The sequence below is a fragment of the Erythrolamprus reginae genome, chromosome Z, assembly GCF_031021105.1.
Source record: "Erythrolamprus reginae isolate rEryReg1 chromosome Z, rEryReg1.hap1, whole genome shotgun sequence".
In the NCBI taxonomy this organism is placed as follows: Eukaryota; Metazoa; Chordata; class Lepidosauria; order Squamata; family Dipsadidae; genus Erythrolamprus; species Erythrolamprus reginae.
The window spans coordinates 89739731-89745220 of record NC_091963.1 but is presented as its reverse complement, the minus strand read 5'-3'; the positions used below and the strand labels follow the sequence as shown (position 1 = coordinate 89745220).

At 45.7% G+C, this 5490-nt stretch overlaps 1 long non-coding RNA gene across 1 annotated transcript; it reads left to right on the top strand.

Moving 5' to 3' along the window:
* Positions 1-466: 466 nt before the first annotated feature.
* On the top strand, positions 467-4151 carry LOC139175794 (uncharacterized). The gene is made up of 3 exons (XR_011560571.1): positions 467-610; positions 2374-2447; positions 4070-4151. It is a non-coding gene; the product is annotated as an uncharacterized lncRNA (long non-coding RNA).
* The last annotated feature ends 1339 nt before the right edge of the window (positions 4152-5490 follow it).

Here is a 5490-nt window from a genome sequence, read left to right as displayed (position 1 = left end):
TGAGAGAGACAAACAAAGAGAGGGAGAGAGAGATGAAGGGGGGGAAGAGACATATAGAGAGGTGGAGCGAGGGGAGAAGAGAATGCCTGAAGAACCCCATCCTGACACTGGGAGTCCAAAAGCTTCAACAAGCGATGCGCTAGATTCATATTAGTGATCTGCTGGATTTAAATTATGAATATAGTGGTTCATGAGGTGTGAAAGGTTGGTGATTCCTGCTCTAAGATGCAGGTAACATCTGGGTTTTGAAGAAAAGCCATATCAGGATGCTCAAAAGCAAATAAATGATTTTCTCCCTTTAGACAAAATGTGAAATGCTGGGTTTACATAAGGAAACCAAAGAGTACATCTTTGATCTTTACAAACCCATTCCAACTTGGATTAACTTCTGTTTCTCTTTGTCTTCTAGGGATCTGCTAATGCCACCACCAGCAGCAGTTGAAGCAGCAGTTGAAGCTCCTCCTGCTCCTGCTCCTACTCCGGCTTTTACTCCTTCTCCTGTTCCTGCTCCTTCTTGTGTTTCTTCTCCTGTTCCTGCACCTTCTCCTGCTCGTTCACCTGCTCCTTCTCTGGCTCCAAAGCCTGTTAAAAAAGCCAGGTCAAAGAAACTGTGAGTATCTCTAGCATTATATGTATGGGATATTATTTATTTACTTTAAAATATATCCACTAATTCATTGAATTTATAAAAAAAGGCGTGGTAACGCAGAGGCTAAAAAGCTGTATTGCAAGCTAGATCACAGCTCATTGCCAAAAATTTGAGACTGACTGACTTTACTTTCTGTCCTACTGATGTCAGTAAAAAGAGAATTCCTATTGTTGGGGGCAATATACTGTACTGACTTTATAAAGTCAGTATATTGCCCCTAACAATAGGAATTCTCTGCCTAGAGAAAACTGTAAAATACTATAAAGCGGTATACAGTGATCCCCCGGGTATTGCGCTCCCGATCATTGCGAAACGGCTATATGGTGATTTTTGAACCCGGAAGTAAAAACACCATCTGCGCATGCGCGCCCTTTTTTTCTATGGGCACGCATGTGTAGATGGCGCCGGGCATATCAGCTGCTGGGCGGCTTCCCTGGGTCTTCCCCCTCTTGCTGGCGGGAGGGCGAAGCCCCCCCAGCACCCGCTCGCTCGCCGTTCGCCGGCCACCCGCCGTTCGCCGTTCGCCCGCCGTTCGCCCAGCCACCCGCCGTTCGCCCGCCGTTCTCCCGGCTCGCCCGCCGTTCTCCCGGCTCGCCCGCCGTTCTCCCGGCTCGCCCGCCGTTCTCCCGGCTCGCCCGCCGTTCTCCCGGCTCGCCCGCCGTTCGCCCGCCGTTCGCCCGGCTCGCCCACCGCTCGCCCGCCCTTCGCCCGGCCACCCGCCGTTCTCTCGCTGCTCACCCGGCCACCCGGGTTCGTTTGGCTTCTGGACATGTCGGCGGCGACGTTTTAAAACAGCCGCACGGTTTACCAACTGAGTCCCGAAGTTCGCCTTTGACTTCGGGACTCAGTTGGTAAACCGCGCGGCTGTTTTAAAACGTCGCCGCCGGCATGTCCCGAAGCCAAACGAACCCGGGTGGCCGGGCGAGCAGCGAGCCCACCCTTCGCCCGGCCACCCGCCATTCGTTCGCCGGATTGGGGGTCCGGGGGGTGCTGGCAAGCCCCCCTATGCCGGCGGCGACGTTTTAAAACAGCCGTGCGGCTTCCCAATGCGTCCCGAAGACAAACGCGGAGGTTCGCCTTTGACGTTTGTCTTCGGGACTCAGTTGGCAAGCCACACGACTGTTTTAAAACGTCGCCGCCGGCATGGGGGGCTTCCTAGCAGCCCCCAAACCCGGGTTGGGGGTCCGGGGGGTGCTGGCAAGCCCCCCATGCCGGTGGCGAGGTTTTAAAACAGCCGCGCGGCCCCCAATCTTCGGCTCCTCGCTAGCGCTGCGGAAGTAAAAACACCATCTGCGCATGCGCAGATGGTGTTTTTACTTCCGCAGCGCTACTTCGCTAAAACCCGATCATTGCTAGGGGTCCTGGAACGGAACCCTCGCAATGATCGGGGGATCACTGTATAGTGCTATTGATTTTATAAATCTTGTTTCTATAAAATAGTTGTGCTTCATAATTGCTATACTAAGAGACGGCTCAAAATTCCTAGCCCTGATCCATAGGCAAACAAATTTGATGAAGTGATATTTTATTTAATTTGTCAAGAAGAAAAAAAATATCCAATAAATTGAAGCTCATTGGTAGCCGTAGAATATTTCTTTTTTAACTCTCTTCTGTTAAAATATTTCTCTGTTCTTTGTTAGGTCTGAAAAAGAGACACTTACTAATGAAACCATTCCAAAGACTGAGTGACTAGTAGAGTCTCTAACGATTGTTTTTTAACATAGGTTTTCTTCCAAGATTCCAAGGCTTCAGAAACAGAGGAAGTAACTGAATATACTGAATGTACTTCGAGTAAAATGTAAGTAGCTTCAGTGTGCAAGGCAGGAATATTTGTCTTTAAGAATTTTTGAAGCGATTCAGAAAGCATATGATATTTATTGTGTAAAACATCTTATAACATCATCATCTTATTCTAATAGGAAGTAGGAAAAAGGAGTTCAGGGGATCATATTTTCTAATGCATGTTAAAATATATACCGTTAATGAGGTTTTTATATTAGCTTGGCTTAACAGAATCTGGAAATGTAGATTTAGAAGTCCGTTGCTGCTTTCTGGCAAAGAAGCTAGTATCTTGCAACAGGTTTGGCAAAGCAATGGCATTTAGATTTCTATAACACCCTACAGTGCTTTACTGCACTCCCTGGGGTGTTTATATTGTTAGAATAACATCCCCAACAATATGGAGGCAATAATGTTGGGGCAATACTGACCTTGGAAGGATGGAAGCATGAGTCAACTTTGAGCTAATCAGGATATCCAGCAGGGGTAGGTTCTGGTTTTCTGCACTGGCAGTTCATTCCTTGATTCAACATGTCACATGGGAACAGAGGCATATGTACAATGCTAAAAAACCAGCTTCTGTACCTGCTTAGAAGCAAAAACCAGCTTCTGTACCTGCTTAGAAGCAAAAAACAGCTTCTGTATCTGCTTAGAAGCCAAAAAAGAGCTTCTGTATCTGCTTAGAAGCAAAAAAAGAGCTTCTGTACCTGCTTGGAAGCAAAAAAACAGCTTCTGTATCTGCTTAGAAGCAAAAAACCAGCTTCTGTACCTGCTTCGAAGCAAAAAATAGCTTCTGCTTGTGCATAAAAGCAATAAACGATGGCAGCGCCAAAGGAACTGCAGAGAGCGCCAGTTCGAGCATGTGGCAGGGTTGGGTCACTGCTGCTTCCAGTGACCCAGGTGACTAAGTTACTATTGGTTCCATAGAACCAGTCTGAACCGGGAGTAACCTATCTCTGATGTACGGTAACTGGTGGCTGTGGGCAGAGTTAGCCTGCAATACTGCATCCTACTAACTAGCTATACTACTCAGGAGAGAAAATACTGCAACGTACAAAATGTTCACTTCTGTCGCGATGCTAACTGCTGGGGAAGGTAAGCAGAACTCACCCCTGCCCTTACACTATCACTATCATAGATAGAAAGTGATGCAGCCAAACTCAAAGTAGCTGTTGTGAGAAGATTCTATGGGTGGCTATTGAGCCCTCTTCTCTTAGAGAGGTGGGCTATCAGAGTATTGTTGAAGTTGCTTCTCATCCTGTGTTCTGTGTTGTAATTCTCTTAGAAAAGCTCCTAGGATGGTTAATCTTCTCAGGATCTATATTGTTATCTTAATAACCATTTAAACTGAATTCACTTGAGAAACTAGGTCAAAATGTGGTTGGCTAGTTTATGGCTCCGTGTGCCCACCCAGGAAACTGGGTTAATTCAGTAAATGAGTTGACTTCCCATGAGGTAGTGTATTGCACCAACAAAGCTCTTAGCAAGATAGGCACCAATAGGAAAACTGGTAGGAAAAGCCAACAGTGAAACATTGCTGATTCTCTACTTCATACAAGCAATATGTCCATTCTGCTTTCTAGTATATGTTGTTTTATAAATGCATGGTAATACCATCTTCTATTCCTTTTGTATCTACAGAAATTCAGAAGAGGAAGAGGCTGATTAATTATAACCATACTTTGTATACAGATATAAGTTGTTATATGTTATATAATAAATATGTTATATGTTAAAATGTTGTTTGGCTTGTACCTTTTTTATTATTATCGTTATGCTGAAGCTTAAAAATGTTTCAAAAAATTCCATCTGGAACAACTGCAATTGGGTTGGTGTAAGGTTCTTATTAATCGTGGTCCTAGTGGCTACCAATAATAGATTAGATTCCTAACAGACAGAAAGCAGCAGGTGAAGCTAGGAAAAATTACATCAGATACATGTACAATTAGCACAAGGGCCTCCCAAGGCTGTGTACGGTCATCACTTCTCTCTATACACTAATGACTGCACCTCAAACGACCCATCTGCTAAACTATTGAAGTTTCCAGACTCTACAACAGAGATCGAACTCATTCGAGACAATACAGATGGGAGGTTGAACAACTATCCCTGTTGTGTTGTGTGATCGGAACAATCTAGAACTGAACACACTCAAAACTGTAGAAATGGTTGTAGATTTAGGAGAAACCCTTCCATCCTTCCACCTCACACAATACTAGACAACACAGTATCAACACTAGAGAACTTCAAATTTCCAGGTTCTATCATATCTCAGGACCTAAAATGGTCACCTAACATCAAAAACATCATCAAAAAAGCGCAACAAAGAATGTTCTTTCTGCGCCAACTCAGGACTGGAAAGGGGCAAGCAAGTAAGTGCCCACTCGACGCTACCTGCCACTGTTTCCCACTACCACCCACTTGCCACGCTCACCTCTCACTCTTGGGGCAAATGGCGGCACCACAGGCAGTAGGGGGAGCCAGTGTGAGAGACGCGCAAGGGGTGAACATCAGGAGAAGGCAGGCGTAGTTGGCACGTGCATGCCTGGCATCGCCACTAGTGCTAACTTATGTACTACATGGCCCCCTCCGGAACCGCATTCCCCACCGTTGAGGCTGGGACCCAATACTTGACAAATGGGAAGGTAGCTAACTACCAAATTTCAAGAACACAACTGAGCAGTCAGACGAAGACACCCAAACTCGTTGGTAGCCTCACATTGCAATGAAGAAGACACACATTTTATTTCACAGCTAAGATTGTGGCTATGCCCGTACAAAGACAGGCAGGAAAATTATTGAAACTTGTGAAATGGGCTCCTTCTCAATTAACAGGAATGCTGCATTACAGCAGCTTACCAAGTACTTGGGAACAGAGGGCTTACACACCAATTAGCCAATAGGAAGACATTACATAAACACGACTCATGCAATAGCTCCAAGCATGGCCGCCCCGGCGATTGAACAGTGTGCTGGTGACTTCTAAGGAAGCTAATTGGATTCAGTTGCAAAATTGTTACAATTGGGACCAGGCAAGAGCACAAATCAGCAAAAATGCCTAA